Raw genomic sequence first — 18,641 nt, forward strand, 5'->3', positions numbered from 1 at the left:
CCTGGGAAAGTACAGACAGACTCCTTTAATTAATGAAAAAGTGGCTCAAGCCTACAGGGACACATGTGCCAGTGTCACTATGGTGACACCAGGCTTTGTGGACCCTGGACAGTACATACCAGGTGAGAATTACCTGGTGACCAATGCCAGCAATGCCACTACTTCACATAGTGTGGCAGTTGTTAACTTCTCATGGGGAGGGGTAACTGGCCTCAAAAGGGTTGTGGTTAGTGCAGACCTCCCAGTAGAATGTTTGTTGGGCAATGACCTAGAGAGTTCTCTATGGTCAGAAGTGGAGTACAGGACTCATGCAGAGATGTTAGGTATATCATCACATGTCCTTGCTGTGACCAGGTCACAGGCCAAAAAGTGCCTCACTGAACCTCAGGTCTTGGATCCTGGAACAATGGACCAAGCACCTACCAAGAAGAAGAACAGGAGGGTCAAGGCTGTGCCTTCCCCCCTGCCTCAGAGTGATGATCAGCCTTCCCAGGAAGCTGATCTAGAGGACCCTGAAGGAACTGTCCCTGAAGAGCTTGAACCTGATCAGGTTGAGTTTCTGGGGACAGGGGGACCTTCCAGGGCTGACTTGAGGCAGGCTCAGTTATCCTGTCCCTCTCTTGAACCCCTCAGACAGCTGGCTGCTGCTGAGGCTGCTGGGAATGCTCAAGGTACCCATAAAGTGTATTGGATGAAGGGCTCCTTTATTCAGAGTCTAGAGACCCCAAGCCTGGTGCTACCAGGAGGTTGGTTATACCTCTGCAATTTAGGGGCTTCCTTCTTACCTTGGCCCATGACATTCCTTTAGCAGAACACTTAGGCCAGAATAAGACTTGGGACAGGCTTGTCCCTCACTTTCACTGGCCTCACATGAATGAAGATACAAAGGAGTTTTGTCGCTCCTGTGTTACCTGCCAAGCCAGTGGCAAATCAGGTGGCACATCAAAGGCCCCCCTAATACCACTACCTGTGGTGGGGGTCCCCTTTGAAAGAGTGGGAATAGACATAGTGGGTCCCATGGATCCTCCCACTGCATCTGGGCACAGATTTATACTGGTGGTAGTGGATCATGCCACCAGGTATCCAGAGGCAATTCCCCTTAGGACCACTACAGCTCCTGTTGTGGCCAGGGCCGTGCTGGGAGTATTCTCCAGAGTGGGGTTTCCTAAGGAGGTAGTATCTGACAGAGGTACCAACTTTATGTCAGGATACTTGACAGCTATGTGGAAGGAATGTGGTGTCAACTACAAGTTCACCACCCCTTATCACCCACAATGCAATGGGCTTGTTGAGAGATTCAACAAGACCCTAAAGGGTATGATCAAAGGATTACCTGAAAAGCTCAGGCGAAGATGGGACATCCTTCTACCCTGCCTTCTGTTTGCTTACAGAGAGGTCCCACAAAAAGGAGTTGGCTACAGCCCCTTTGAGTTGTTGTTTGGGCACCCTGTAAGAGGCCCACTGTGTTTGGTGAAGGAAGGATGGGAGTTACCTCTCAAAAAGCCTAAGCTAGACATAGTGGACTATGTACTTGGTCTCCGCTCCAGGATGGCTGAGTATATGGAGAAGGCATCCAAAAACCTTGAGGCAAGCCAGGCCTTACAGAAAGCTTGGCATGACCAAAAGGCTGTCTTGGTTGAGTTTCAGCCAGGACAGAAGGTATGGGTGTTGGAGCCAGTGGCCCCAGCAGCACTCCAAGACAAATGGTCTGGACCCCATACAATCCTGGAAAAGAAGGGAGAGGTCACCTACTTGGTCGACCTAGGAACTCCCAGGAGTCCCCACAGGGTACTCCATGTTAACAGGCTTAAAGCATATGTTGACAGGGCAGACATGGGCTTGCTCATGGCTACAGATGAGGGACAGGAGGAAGAGAGTGACCCTCTCCCAGACCTGTTGTCTCAGAACCCTGAAGATGGCTCAGTTGAAGGAGTGACCCTTGGAGGCAACCTCACTGCCCATCAGCAGACTGAATGTAGACAGGTTCTACAATCATTTTCACATATGTTTTCCTTGATACCTAGTCAAACTAACTGGTGTACCCATGTGGTGGACACTGGTGACAGTCTGCCTGTAAAGAACAAGCTTTACAGACAACCTGACCACGTCAGGGACTGTATAAAGGCTGAGGTACATAAAATGCTGGAATTAGGTGTCATTGAACCCTCAGAGAGCCCCTGGGCTAGCCCAGTGGTTCTGGTCCCCAAACCTCACACCAAAGATGGCAAGAGAGAGATGAGGTTCTGTGTGGACTACAGGGGTCTCAATGCTGTCACCAGGACAGATGCACACCCTATTCCAAGGGCAGATGAGCTCATAGACAAACTAGCTTCTGCAAAGTTTTAGAGCACATTTGACTTAACAGCTGGCTATTGGCAAATCAGATTAGCTGAGGAGTCTAAGGCCAAAACAGCATTCTCAACCCCAGGTGGGCACTACCAGTTTGTGGTGATGCCCTTTGGTCTGAAGAATGCACCTGCCACCTTCCAAAGGCTGGTGAACCAAGTCCTTACTGGGTTGGATGACTTTTGCGCAGCATATCTGGATGACATTGCTCTCTTTAGCTCCACCTGGGAGGATCACCTGATCCACCTGAAGAAGGCTCTTGAGGCTCTTCAAAGGGCAGGCCTCACTATCAAGGCTACTAAGTGCCAGATAGGGCAGAGTAAGGTTGTATATTTTGGGCCACCTTGTAGGTGGAGGCCAAGTTCAACCACTGGAGAGTAAGATACAATCCATCAAGGACTGGTCCCCTCCAACCACCCAGACTCAAGTTCGAGCTTTCTTGGGCTTGACTGGGTACTACAGGAAGTTTGTTAAGAACTATGGGTCCATTGTGACTCCTCTTAATGATCTGACATCCAAGAAGATGCCCAAAAAGGTTCAGTGGACAGTAAGCTGTCAAAAGGCATTTGATGACCTGAAGGAGGCCATGTGCTCTGCACCTATCCTGAAAAGTCCTGACTACTCCAAAGAGTTTATTGTCCAAACAGATGCTTCTGAGTTGGGTGTGGGAGCTGTGCTGTCACAACTTAATGTAGATGGTCAAGACCAACCCATTGCTTTTATTAGCAGAAGGTTGACCCCCAGAGAGAAGAATTGGTCAGCTATTGAGAGGGAGGCCTTTGCTGTGGTGTGGGCCCTGAAGAAGCTGAGGCCATACTTGTTTGGCACTCACTTCAAGATTCAGACCGACCATAAGCCCCTCTTGTGGCTAAATCAGATGAAGGGTGAAAACCCCAAACTGCTTAGGTGGTCCATTTCCCTACAGGGGATGGACTTTACAGTGGAGCACCGGCCAGGTACTGACCATGGGAATGCAGATGGTCTCTCCAGGTACTTCCACTTAGGACATGAAGACGAGACTGGTCAAGGCTAGTTTAATGTCCCAGCGTTTGGGGGGGGGTTGTGTAGGAGAGTAGGGTCTGCTATCCTATGGTCACCCCAAATTTTTGCTTTTTGCTTCACTGGTTTTTGACATATTGAGGCTGTGGGCCTGCCAATCAGACCCCCAGCCTGCTGTTCTCTCTACTAAATTAAAACTATGCACCCTAGGTGCATAACCAATTGGAAGTGGATCACCCTGTCAGCCCCTGTACCAGTGTACACTAGGTACCCAGGGCATTGGTGTACCCAAGGCCTGCCAGGGGCTGAAGCATGTATTATGCCACCCCAGGCTTGGCCTAACACTTTGACACAACTGGCTGATCACTCAGCTGGGGTAAGTTGGTGTAATCACCTCTTACTTAGGTGTAGTATACCTATACCTAACCTTAAATGGGACACCTGATAACCTATAAGTCACTCCTATGGCAGGCCTTAACAATCCTGAAGGCAGAGTGCTTGGTTCCATGTGAGATGGTGCTCTGGCATGAGCTGAGCCTGTCTGCAGTGGTCGGAACAACTTCCTTCTACTGTTTCCAGATATCGTCATACCATATACTCTTAAGTGCATTATGAACCTCGCGGTTAAATGCTATCTTTGGTTTGGCTTTATCAAAACATGTCGAGTAAGGTGTCATACGAATTGGAATACTAACCCCTCGCCAATTCTGGCGACGGGGTTAGCATTCCACCCTTCTAGAGGGACACGACATGTACAGTACCTGAAACCCGGGTAAAATCAGACATAGCCTCAGCTCCACAAAATGGATGCTGCCACCACAGACACAAGTCTGCCCTCCTGCTGCTGGGAGTCCTTCCAGCTTGGGAGGTGTGGACAAAGGGTTTCCTGCCAGGGGAGGTGCGTGCACCACCCCAGACAGGATTTTGTGTATTGGTCAGGTAGGGCTTGAAAGAAACCAGACATGCCTGTGGCTCACAAGGAGCCTCGGTGCATATGCCAGTTCAAACCGGTCCTGGGGCACACCAGTCCCGGGCCTGGGGCGAGCTGGACAAAGGATTGGGGGTGTAACCACCCCCCTTCCTGGTCCCACCCATAGGGAGGGACCTAGCAGGTAGTCCGGCCCCTAGAATCCGCTTAAAGGTAGGAGCTGTGTCCTAAGACTTCAGACATCCTGGAATCAACTTAACACTAAGAAGAAGACGGGAACTTCGACGCTCTGCCGCACAGAGGACTGAAGCCAATCTCCCCTGTGGTCAGGGAGTGACCACCTTGCTAACGCAAGCACCATCCAGCGAATCAACGTCTGCTTTGCCGCCGCCTCCCGCCGGAGCCCGAGCCCAGAGACTGACAAGACCTGGACCTCCAGAACTCTCACCGCCCGATCCACAGTCCCTGAAAAGAGGAGACCCGTGGAGGCACCGAGACGCGTGGAGCCAGCCATCTTGGAACGACTACGACAAGCTGACAAGTGCAACAACCGAGGCTCCCTCCAAGTTGTGCTTTGGGATCTGAGAAGCCCAACACCCGAGCAGCATCTGCACCAAAGGTGAGCCCTCCAGCATCTCCACGATCTGCGTGGGGCCCTTCTGCATTTTGCCACTCGACGCGCCTAACCGGTTGCTGGCCCGCTGGCTAGTAGCCATCTTGGCGACGAACTTCAAGAAATACACTGCTGGTCTGGTTGCTCCAGACTGGCCCTTGCTCCCCTCCAAAGGAGCAGTCCTTCTGACCTTGCTGGTCAGAACCATCAGCTTATTTCATCTCCTACAACAATTGCTTTTGCCAAGGCTTGTTTGCTTCGATCAAGTCGCCGACACCGCCGACAGCGAGAGCCTGCGTGGGACAGCTCGTGAACCGACTCCTGGACGTCGTCGACCTCCAGGGACCACGTGGCTGCAGAGACAAGCTACACCTTTTCTCCTGTTTGCACCCGACATTGCTTGGTACCCACCTGGTGCCACGCTGGTCACTGGCTAGTGACTGTGAACACTGTCCCCTCTGCTTACAGGTCTTCAACATCTCCGATCCACTCTTGGATCCACTGCATCTCTCCCGGACCGACCGCCTGCAGCATCTTTGTCTTCAGGCTCCACGGAACAGATAGAAGAAACCCGACGCACTTCGAGGCCTATGCACCCGCTTCCTGTGGGTGAGGTAAAGCTGGCACACCTGTGCCCAAGTGTAGTATTACATCTCTAGTGCCTGTGTTCCAAATCTTGAGTTCCTAGTCCATCCGGAAGATCCTCTTTGCAGTAACTTTGTACTTTTTACGCACCCATTGAAACCTATGGGAGCACGCGTGTGACTATTTGCTCTGCACACGCCACCCGTGGACCTCCTGGTCACTAACTGACGTTAGCTCCTTGTAGGCCCAGCGATTCTAGAGGCCCTAGGCCTTTTCCCTTTTCTGTTCGTGGTACTTATACCACTATTTTAGTATATGGTTTGAGTGGCCACCAGGGCCTATCCATATAAAGTGCAACTTCTGTGTATTCTACTGTAATCTTGTTTGACGATTTGTGCTCCTGTGCTCATAAAGAGACTAGGGGTTACTTTGAGAAATAAATACATATATATTTTGAATATATATCTGTGTGGTGTCCTTTCATTGGTATAAAAGGGGGTTGCATTTGGTAAAACAGCTGGCTTAACACGCTTCACGAGTTTAGCCTCAAAGACTGCTTAGCCTACGCTACCACTAGGGAAGCTAGTCCGAAAAGGTTGCCTTACAACCACACCATAAGGGTTGCTTGGCATGGTACAAGGTGATCACTTTAACTAGTGAGCATCATATACCAGGCCAACTTCTCACAACTTGGAAAATTCATTGCATCACATGTCTCATTACGTCAGCATGGGTTTGTGGCAGGTAGAGGCACTACGGATCATGTCCGGCGTATAATCTCTCTTCTGGACTGGTCTCAGGTCTCTAAAGTTCCAATAGGGGTGGCCCTGTTGGATGCTGAGAAAGCATTCGACAGGGTCTCCTGGGAATTTTTATGGGCAACTCTCTATTGGAAAGGGTTTCCATCTTCCTTTACTAAGGCTATACAAGCTATGTACACCTGTCCAGCTGCCACAATCCGTATTTCAGGTAATTGCTCTGGGGAGTTTAAGATCTACAGGGGTACTCGGCAGGGGTGTCCCTGCTCCCCTCTCCTGTTTGCTCTTTATATCGAGCCCCTTTTGATTAAGATTGAGCATGATCTGCAGATTATTCCAGTACAGCCTGTGACCGAGTCGGTAAAAGTTTTAGCCTATGCGGATGACGTGGCTGTTGTCACACTAGATGTCCCCAATGCAATGAGACGTATCGAATTTTTGACATCAGAATTTGGTGCTGTGTCTGGCTATAAGCTGAACCTACACAAAACCCAAATTCTTTATACTGGCTCTGATGTTTTATCTGGCGTTAATATAGTTAAAGAGACGACTTACCTTGGGGTGAAAATTGCGGCCAATGTACAGTCTATAGTCAATTTAAATTTTGATCCCACCCTAATCTCAATATATATATTTTTTTAAATGAATAAATAAATATGGAAGTCCTTGCCCCCGAAACTACCTACCACCACCTCACTGCCGATCTGCAGAAAGGAGCTGAAAGCCCTTCTCCTACAAAGACATTTTTTGCCAGCTGCCCCGTTAGCCAACCTCTCCAAAGATAATGTATCCGAGCCTGAATCCAACTGCATGACTCCTTTCTCGCCTCACCTTCCTGCTACTAGCTTCCACACCTACCTCCTCTTATAATTTTGTATATGTGACTCTGTAACAACCGAAACGACCAAATATCCCTTTGTTACGACCCGCCCTCTTGTTCCTTTTTGTAATTATTGTGACAAGTTGCTGTTTGCAGCTTTGTATCTCTTGTAATGAAAACTGTTTTATTGTAAAGCACTCTAACACCTTTGGGTAATGTCCACGCTATACAAACATTCATAAATGCATAGATAAAGCACTCACCCCACACACAAATGCAGTATCAGACTGGGGAACAGGTGGCCATTTTTCGTCATCCCCATTCCTTCTTATCCACAAACTCAGGCTGTCTATCCCTCGCTGAGTTTGCAGTCCACTCCGAGGCTGGTGAGTTGGACCTCAGATTAGCAAGAGTCCAAAACCACTCCACCCAGCGCAGCAGCTGAGTAACTCAAGGGAGAACAGCGACCCCTACTGCAGGCAGAGGATAGCTGCCTCTATCGTTCAGAGCAAGTCTTGTGGCGATGAGCGTACTTCGTACGATAAAAGCAGTGGGAATGAACTAAGGGGGACACACAGCAGGAAAGTCCATCTGTTCATCTTTAGGTCTTTAATTAGCACAGAATCTGGGCGTGGGGTGTGAGAGCGGCACTGACACCATGGCCCTTCGTGAATTCGGCAGGTTTCTTCTCGAACGGCAAACTCCTTTTCTGCAAGCTGCAGACACCAGTCTCCAAACATGAAACGTGAATCATTTTCTTTAAATATACACAGACCTCCCACCGTGCCGAGTTTTTTTTCTCTAAGTGAACCCACTCCCTTCCTGGCAAAATTGAATCAAGTTATCTGTGGTGCACTGAAAATGTGAGCACTCTTTTCAAGACCTTCCCTTCAGCCCCCCCAAGCGTTTCTTAACTTTTGCTTCAAAACAGCTTTTGGAGGTGGGATCGCAGCGACAGCTCGCAGGGGTACTCTTGTGTTCACAGATGGCTGCAGGAGTAAAAACACCCCAGAGCAGGAATCTTTACTGTGACTATGGGGCATATCAGCAAGCAGGCGTTAAAAAAATATCGCTGCTTTTGCGTCCGTTTTCGGACGAAAAGCGGTGATAATTTTATCGCCTTATCTGCAAGGTCACGCTATCGCGTGAAACCTTGCCTTATCTCCATTTCCCTTAACACCCATCTTTGCATCTCTAATGAGATACAAAATGGGCGTTCCTCCCCAGGATAACGGTAGAAATGTCGCTAAGTGACATTTCTCCTTTTATCAAGCCTCATAGCAGCATAGCGACAGGAAAAGTAGCGATAACCTCTGTTATCGCTACTTTCCTTACGCCTGCTTTGAAACTGACTTAGCCATGATATCCTATGGAAGGTGGATATCATGGCTAAGTATGTGAGGCCCTATCAGCAAGCTATCGCCAAACTTCGTGGGATTATCGCTGGGTTTCCAGCGATAATCACACGTTTGGCAGTTAGCGGTAGGATTTTTATCACTTTTGAGATAAGCGTTGCTAATAGCACACTATCTCAGCGATAAAAATCCACGCTAGCCTCCGATAATTATCCTAGCGCTAAGTGCGCTTAGCGATAATAATCGCCGGTTGTTGCTGAAATGCCCCTATGTTTCTTTTAGCTCTTAAGCGCCCCGTGGATTATCTTTGCCAAGCGTAAAACATTTTGCTCTCGGGGTTGGCATCAATGTAGTAGCAAAGAAGGAAAGTTGTCCATCTCGGTGGCTGGGCCCATCAGGCATGACGTTATTTCTAGAGGGGGGGCGGATAATTCGAGGTCTGTTGATTTGCTCAGCAGACTTAGTTAACACGCACACTCTGATTTGCCTCCCAATCACAGTGCTCAGAGGTCCCCAACGCAATAGGGCCCACGCGTGATTGTGAACACCTCTGTAGTACTCACTGAACTGAAGCTTTTTTACACCCACTGACGCTAGGCCGCAGAGTGCATGGATGCGCGTAGCTTTCCACGGCTCAGCTACATTTCCTTTCTTTGATGCCCAACATCGGATTAAGAACCATACGTGACCTACCACGATTGAAGAGAGGAAAACAATCCAGAAGTAATAAAGCTTAAGGTAAGTCGTAATAACGCCAGGTAAGTTTGTGGTTGACCAAATTCTCTGGTTATGCGACCTGTGTAAGGCTACCTATATATTTTGCTTAAAAATGTAAACATGAAGCTAAACAGCGGAATGAAAATATATGCAACCTGCTCGGTTTGAGACTAAATAACCCTACTGTATAAAACAAGACAAACGCTGGCTTTGCTAGTTTGTTCCTCTACCTCTCACTGCGCCTCCACATGGCTCTCTTCTGGCAGCCTAACGTGTACAAACTGACCTGTTGCCTTGGCTGTTTCTAAACTTGTAAGGTGTAATGCCACAAACCAGAATGCAGCTCTCCTGCTAACACCACCAATGGTTGCAGGTGAGACCCACTGGCACTCATTTTTGGGGAATGACACTTATTTTTCCTCCACAGACTTTGATCCAAAACAAAAGTGAAAAAAACGAAAAAGGGGCAAAGGAGGTGGAAGAGGAAGGCAGGGAAAGGATGACAAAGGGAAAATGCAGGGATGAAAAACAATCTGAGATTGAGATAGAGGGAGAGAGTGTCTGGTAGTGGATGGAAGATGAGGTGGAATCAAAACTAGAAAGCCTTGGTATGTGGCACATTGACCTTAGACAACACTGGCCACGGGCTTCTAAGCAAAAAGTTTGTCCCTGGCACTTATTCTTTGCAAACTAAGCACTGGTTATACTCACTTCAAGCAACAATTTACACATGCACACACTGTGGTCCATGTAATGCTCACAGCTGATTTTATGGCAAGTCCCAGAGGCTAACATTATGCAAAACACCTTTAAAGCCACCACTCCAGCAGCACCTTTAAAGAATACAGAATGCAGAATCCCATCGGAATAAAAACATAGAACGCCTAATACACTGAATTCTTTTTTGCTGCTGCTCCTGCAGATAAGTACTGTGTGGAGAGTGCGAGGAATATATTCTATGGAAATGAGATGTAGGTTATGAAAGTTTGTGAGTTTACAGCTCGAGGTCTTAGATGCTCACTTGTTTGTTGTGTGGTGAATGTTACGTTCCTCTTATGTCCCACTCGGGACACCGTTCTTGTTTGCCACCCATGTGTCCCTGCGCGGACACCATACCAGTGAGGTCATCAGCTGTCCAACTGTTCCTTGACAGTTGACAGCTGATCGCCGATCTAGCAAGTCGTCATTCGCTCCTCCCCTGTCGGAGCATGTGTTGGTATTACTAATAAAGGACCTTTCTACTCCACCCCGTGCCTGAATCTTCTTAACAACTTGGCGACGAGTGCCAACACGGAACCCACGTTCGTCGTAAAAAGGAAAAAAAAACTTTCCTGACAAGAGGCTTGCAGTTTCAAGGATCGGACATTCTAATTTAAATTACATTTCGACAGGATTTCACCCAGTACATAGGGTGATTAAGAAACTTTTCATCTCTACGAACTTTATTCATATCTTGGTCGTGTTCAGAAGAGAGAAAAAAAAAAAAACAACAACAAGGAACGTTCAGCTTTCTCTGAGGTGAATATTTGCCAATGTGACGCTTTCACTTTAAGAAAATATTTTTGGCAATTTTAAAACTGTCTGATCTACTAATCGTGCAGTTGCTGAGTGATTGTGAGGAGAACCTTCGTTTCAAGCTTTTCATGGACTGCATCCAACGTTTCACTCAACCGCTGCAACTGTCATCTGTCAACTGTCATTCGTCAACGGACTTCCATCTCAGCTGCAACATACGTCATCACGCTCTCACGTGATACGTGCCGCCATATTGGAAAACCCTCCTTCCTGCACTACGCTGTCTAGTGTTCCTTGGTGACGATCGTCCTGCCTACGACGCACTACGCTACGATCCTGGAATCACAAGTCAATTTCAACGCGCGCACCGAATTTAGCAACGAAACCCTCACCGGTGCAGCGCGTGTTCGAGGATAATTGACACGGAGTTACGAGGACATTCCAACTGAACATCACAAGTAGTAGGTGTTTCCTAAAATTCCCCAAATTGACAATATCTACTGGCATGTTGTGTACAATATAAATCACTTTTGCTCTTTATCGTTTGGCAGATACTGTGATGCACATCACATTAACGCATTTCACATTTCCTATCTTAAGGATCACACTCACCAGTTCACTTCACGTGTACTTGCCTAACACTTCTACTGCCATACTCTGACTGACTAGTTTTAACATAATTCAGTGTCATGGCATCAGGATACGTGTGGAATCTCGCACCTCCCGAGACATTTTTAAGAGCAGGGGATGAGCCTGTTCTCAGATGGGAAGAGTGGAGAGATTATTTTTTAAACTACATTTCCACACTAGAAGAAGATGATGAAGTTAAACCTGAAAGGAAGTATAAGCTACTCATGCATTCATTGGGGGCCGGCGGCATAAAAGTGTACAATGCTATAAACAAAAAAATTAGGGCTGAAAATGAAGGTGACGTTTTCAGTAATGCCATTGACGATCTCAATACGTACTATAAACCCAGAGTATGCGTCGGAGTAGACCGCTACAAATTTTTCCACAGAAAACAAGGTGACAACGGATCTATTGACGACTACGTGTCTGCATTGAAAAACCTAGCATTAAATTGTCGCTTTGGAGACTTGCATGATGAACTCATACGTGATCAGATAGTAATGCAAGGATCTAATTCCAACATACAAGATAATCTGTGGGCTAAAGGAGAGTATCCTTTACAGAACATAATTGATATTGCCAGAAAGGCAGAACTTACAGGGCGCTGCGGCAAGGCAGTTCTGGCGGAAACGAAAGAGAAAAATAAAGGTGATGTCGTGGGGAAAGTGGTAGAGAAAAAGAACTATACAAACCCAATGTAAATCAAAAAAACTATAGAAAAGTGTACAAGAAAAATGAAACCAGAACCGAAATTCATTGTTATCAATGTTTGAGTCCCTCTCACTTGGCAAATGATCCTAAATGTCCTGCCAAAGAAATTAAATGCACGCATTGTGGGGTGAAGGGTCATTATGTAAAGGCTTGCAACAAAAGAAAACCGCAAAAAATTAAAATGATTGAGTACAGTGGGAACTCAAGCGAAAATGAAGATGACTATGATGACGTTAACATGTACGTACTAAATATTGATGAGGAAAGGGGCGAAAACGTAAATGTAATAAACACAACAGAAAAGATAACCAAAACAAGAAAACCAATATGTCACATGACGATTGGAGGAATAAATATTGACATTGTGGCAGATTCTGGGTCACCGTACACCATAGTCAACAAACAAGTATGGAAGGATAAGTTTGAACCAAAACTGGGTAATGACCTAGAGAAACCAGATATAAAAATAAGGTCATTTACTGGAGAGCCTATTGAGGTATGTGGTTATAAGAGACTCAATTTCCAATACAAAAGTCGTGACTCAGACAGTAAATTATATGTTTCTGAAGTTGGTCCATCTGTATTGGGGTGGATGGATCAGGGAAGTTTGGGAATCCTCCTTGATCCAAGCAGAGAGGAGCCCGTTCTAAGTCTTTTTGATGATGGAAACTACGCAGAATCCTTGCTCAACAAATACCCCAAAGTATTTAGTGGGACTGTAGGAGAGCTTAAGGGATATCAACATAAAATACAACTCAAACCTATTAACACACCCGTAATACATAAAGCAAGAAATATCCCATTTGCCATCAGAGAGGAGGTAGAATCTCAATTGAATCAACTTTTAAACGAAGGGATTATTGAAAGAATCGATGCCTCAGAATGGGTTGCACCTTTGGTAATTGCCAAACGAGCCAACGGAAAATTGAGGCTCTGCGTCGATCTTAGAGACCTCAATCAGAACATTGTCGTAGAACAGTACCCACTTCCAAAAATAAACGAAATGTTAGCTGCCACCAAGGATATAAAATGGTTTTCAACTGTGGACTTGAAGTCCGCATACCACCAAGTGCCTCTACATCGTGACAGCAGGTCACTGACCACTTTCATTACTCCACAGGGATGTTTCAGGTTCACCCGAGTACCTTTTGGCTTGGCCTCAACGGCAGCTATGTTTCAAAGACTCATGAACCATGTCTTCAAGGGAGTAACAGGTATTTTACTATTTCAGGATGATATCCTGATTATGGGGAAGACCAAGGAAGAACACGATAAAAGGGTTGAGCAAGTTCTCGAAATTTTGGAAAGTAAAGGTCTTACCGCAGAACATGCCAAGTGCAAATTTACAAGTAAGTCTGTAAATTACCTGGGCCATAAGATAACTGGTGATGGTATTAGCCCAAAAATGGAATTGTTACAAGCAATTAAGGATTCCCCTGTGCCATCCAACAAGGATGAAGTAAGATCGTTCTTAGGACTGGTGGAGTTTTACTCCAAATTTATCAGAAATTTTGCATTGAAAACTTATGATCTTAGACAACAGCTCAAAACTAAGAACAAATTCGAATGGAACAAGGACTGTGAAACTGCATTTCAAAACCTAAAGAACGACATGTGCACGGCGTTACCATTGCAAGGATATGATTCAACCTTGCAGAACTATTTAACAACTGATGCCAGCAACAAGGGTATTGGCGCGGTCCTAACCCAAAAAGACTCCAGGGGCACAGAGTACACAGTGGCTTTCGCCTCGCGATCACTAACTCCAGCTGAGGAAAAGTATTCCGTGATTGAACGCGAAGCACTTGCGTGTGTATGGGCACTGGAGCATTTCAGGCAGTACATTTGGGGAAGGATGGTCCACCTGTGCACAGACCACAAACCACTAATCAAAGTACTGACAACGAAAGGATTATACACAGCATCCTCAAGGTTGGCGAGAATGTCTGTACGCTTATTTGACTTTGTGTACAAGGTACATTACATACCAGGGGTGAAGAATGTCGTGGCCGACTATCTCAGCAGAATGCCTTTGAAGTATAGGGAGCAGACTGATGAGGAAAATGAAGAAATGTGCATTGCTAAAATTTTTGATGAAGACAGCAGGATTGGAAGAGATGAATGGTTCGCTGAACAGAAGAAAGATGACACCATCGTTCAAGTAATGGAAAAAATTAATGGGGGGTGGCCAGCAAAGAATAGGCTACCAGAAAAACTCAAACATTTTTGGGAAGTCAAGAATGAATTGTGCCAGGAGGATGGATTTTTGATCAGAAGTGGAAGATTCATACCACCTGAGTCGTTACGCACCGATATTCTTAAAATATGCCATGAAGGGCATCTAGGTATTGCTAAGACGAAAAACAGGGTAAAAAACATGTACTGGTGGCCTGGTGTGAGCAGAGACGTTGAAAGAGCTGTCAGAGAATGCAAATTGTGCATGGACGCAGACAAATCACAAGTCACATTCAGACCACCATTACAACCCATTATCTCACCCACCATGCCGTGGGAAAGAATAGGGATCGATGTGATGGGACCCATTACTGAAGCGCAGGAACAATGGTATGTGATAGTTATTAAAGATCACTTCAGTAAATGGCCTGAAGTAAAGATAACCAGCAAGCCAGACGCACACAACCTTGTGAAATTTATGGATGAGACATTTTCCAGGGAAGGACTTCCCAAGCAAATAATTAGTGACAATGGCGCACAATTCATGTCTCACATTTTTCAAAACTATATACAAAGACACAATATTAAACATAAAACCACATCTGTGTATCACCCCGCTGCCAATGGTGCAGTCGAAAGATTTAATAGAGTGTTGAAGGGCACTATCAAATTGGCTGCGAACAATAATCTCGACTGGAAACAAGAAGTGTTAAAAACTGTGTGGGCTTACCGCATTACACCTAGTGACACCACGGGGCATAGCCCATTTGAAATTATGCGCGGTAGAACTCCACTATCAAAAGACAATGTGGGGTGGATAAATGCAGCCAAAAGAGTGGAGTGGTCAGCCAGTGCAATCCGAGAGAGACTTATGCAAGCCCAGCACAAAACAAAAGAATACTATGACAAAAAACACGGATGCAAAAATGTAGAACTCAAAGTGGGAGATCTTGTCAAGGTGAGAAGGAGTGGTCACGTGGGGAAAACACAGAATAGATATACCCCCCCTTTGACTGTAAGGAACGTTTATGGTAACTCAGCACGTCTGAGCGACGGAAGAGTGTGGCACTTCTCAGCACTGTCGGCACACAAGTATCCTGCAAACACTGAAGCAGAATCTAAGAAGGATCCCAGTCCAGAGATCTACATGGACAATCACTGTACAGCTGCCAAAGACAACAAGACATCCATAGACTTTTCGGACTACGAGTCTGACAATGAGTTCCCTACAACACCCAAGACTGTGGGAAGAAGCAACACAAGAACCACCATGGAACCATCAATAAGAATAAACGAAAATCAGGCTGTTAAGGAAAACCGGCGCAAGTTGCCACCTACACCGCTTGAAGGGAATTCACCACAAATCCACAGAACACGTGCAGGGAGGTTGTTGGGAGCACCGGTTAAGCTCAAAGACTATGTTTGTGAGTGAACCTCACCTTGTCAGAGACCTGTTAACCTTTCAATAGTTTTCAGACTTTAACGTTGGTTGCAAAGGGGGAAGATGTGTTACGTTCCTCTTATGTCCCACTCGGGACACCGTTCTTGTTTGCCACCCATGTGTCCCTGCGCGGACACCATACCAGTGAGGTCATCAGCTGTCCAACTGTTCCTTGACAGTTGACAGCTGATCGCCGATCTAGCAAGTCGTCATTCGCTCCTCCCCTGTCGGAGCATGTGTTGGTATTACTAATAAAGGACCTTTCTACTCCACCCCGTGCCTGAATCTTCTTAACAGTGAATTATATAAAATATTGGTTTACATGTTAGGAGAATTAGTTTGTTTTGGGGATAAGCTTTGGAGCTAACTATGAAAATGGTTTTAGTGTTTTTTTAAATGGATGCGGACATAGCGCATATTCGTTGATTCACTAGCGAGGCTGCGGTACAATAGTTTTATTAGGTATTCTTACAGAGAGGCCAGGGACTGTTAGACGGTTTGTGGTCTCTGCGCGCTGCATTCTCTTGCGCTGGCCGCATGAGCGCGCGGACCTGGCACTTCTCTGCTGCTGAGTCTTTGAGTTGGTCGCGAGCACGGAGGGCAATTCGGAACCTCTGAGTACTGAAGTTTCTCATGCTGGCCAGTCCTGCGGTCTCGCTCATGCAGCAGCTTTCATGTCAAGGTCGAATCAGGTGGGGGAGGAAGCGATGTCAGGATTGCGTGCCTTCCTTGTGTCAGTAAACCATACAAACCTTTTTATTTGAAATATCTAAGCGGTTCTAAGCTTTCTGTAAACGCACAGGAGTTAGCATTCAAAGGGGCAGATTTATAACGGACTTGCGCCACTTTTACGCCGCCGTTGCGTCACTTTTGTGACGCAGCGGCGGCATACACCCTGCGCCATGTTGCGCCCCATTTATAACGTGACGCATCTAGGGAGATGCGTCACGTTGTAAAGCTTGAGCCACATGTGGGCGTACCTGCATGGGGGGGCGTTCCGGCGCAGGAACGCTTCCTAAAAGTGGCTGAGTGAAATCTACAAGATTTCACTCAGTCACTTTTCCGGCCATGCTGCGTCAAAACCCTGCGCCTGCTTGAAGCAGGCGTAAGGATTGATGCAGCATTGTAACGATGGGCACCCCCGAGCCTTGCTGGAGCTGCGTCGCGCTTGCGACGCAACTCCAGCAATGCGCCAACCTTCCGCCATCAGATGCGTCACGCATCTGTTTATCCTTGCGCCACGATGCGCTGCATTGTAAATGCGGCGCATCTATTGTGGCGCAAGGGTAAACTTTCGTGACGCATCTTCCCTGGTGCATCCATGCTGATTTGCAGGGATGCGCCAGGGAACAGAAACCTGCCCCAAAGACTTTCGGAACTCGGCTGACATGAACATAAAGGAAGAACTTAGGGGTATATTAACAAGCCAGACGATAAAATTATCGCCGCTTTAGCGGCAGAAAACTGCCGCTAAAACGGCGATAATGGGCTTGATAATATGCTCTATGGAATTCCAATTGAAGCCCATGTTAGACGTCCTTCACATCTAACATGGGTTTCAATTGGAATTCCACAGAGCATATTATCAAGCCCATTATCGCCGTTTTAGCAGCAGTTTTCTGCCGCTAAAGCGGCGATAATTTTATCGCCTGGCTTGTTAATATGCCCTTTAAGTTCCTTGTAATTTCGGTGGCAATTGTAGGAGATTGGGTAGAGTCCAATCTCATTTCATTACAGTGTATCGATCTGGAATGACAATTTTAGTGACAGGTGTTTTAAGAATAGAAGGCAGATGAGGCACAGTTGGACTTTTGTCAATTGAGGAAAGGAGACAATTTGCTTTGTTTTGGTGTTACACTGAGAGAGGTTGGTTTGTGAGTCAATTTAATTGAACAATCAAATTGTTTAGTATCTTTTAGAGAGTCTGAGGAGAAATCACGGTTTGATGAGTCTCAGTTTGATGGGAAACATAAGATAGCTATGGAGAAAATGTCTGAGGACTGCAGTTTGCAGATGGAGAAAAAAATAGAGGCTATAATGGCTAATTTTAAGGCACTTTCAGAGCAAGAAAGGTTTTGGCGGCAGGGAAGGCTTCTCATTCTAGGAAGGTAGGAAGGGAGGTCAAAAAGAGAAAACATCTTGCGGACGATTTTCCACATGCAAAGAGACATAAATCTGCGGTGGCAAACCATGGTGCCAGTGTGAGCTCGAGGCATGGTGGTGTCGAGGACACACAAAGGGGGCAGAAAAAAGGCCCAAAGAAAATAGGCAGCGTGAAGGATGCAAGTAAGAACTGAAAGCACACTGCTGTTTTATGTGATGAGTCCTCAGTTAGTGCCGAAGTGGAGATTAGTTGCTCCTCAGAATTTGATTCTGATGATTTCGTTAGTGAGGAACAAGTTCAAGTGAGAGAGAACAAAGAGAAGCATAAGGACTCTGAGGTTGAGAATATTTTGGACCCTGCAGGGGATTTTATGTTTGACACTTTTTTGATTAGGCATCCTCTGTCTTCAGAGTGGTCGCCAATTGAGCATGTGGCTGAGTACATGCTATCTCGGATCAGAAAACAAATACCTAAAGAGGTAAAGATCAGATTGAGATCTGAATGCCCTCGTCATATTTTAGAGGATAAGGTGATGGTGACTTCTGAATTAGGTCCAAAGATTTTAGCATTCACTGGCAAAGGAAGTCAAGATCCAAGGAAGGGTTTGGATAAAGGTATTCTTATGTGCCAGGATTGGCTCTTGGATGTTTCGGAGCAATTGTCAAAAAGTATTGATTTGGTAGAGGTCGCTCATAGGAATAAGGATTTGGTGGATACAGAGTTACATCAATGGGTTCAACGAGCAATTTGCCTATAGGGCAACGCAAATACTGCACTTTCTGTAAAGCGCAGAAAGATCATTTTGCTCCAAATTTATCCAAAGTTGGTGGATTTGGCTAATAATGTGGCTGGTCCAGGGGCAAAAGGTTTATTATTTGGAGACTACTTTATCAAGTCTGTCTAAGTTCGTAGGGGCATATTCTTCCATACAAAAATCTCAAAGA

The sequence above is a fragment of the Triturus cristatus genome, chromosome 1_2, assembly GCF_964204655.1.
Source record: "Triturus cristatus chromosome 1_2, aTriCri1.1, whole genome shotgun sequence".
Lineage (NCBI taxonomy): Eukaryota > Metazoa > Chordata > Amphibia > Caudata > Salamandridae > Triturus > Triturus cristatus.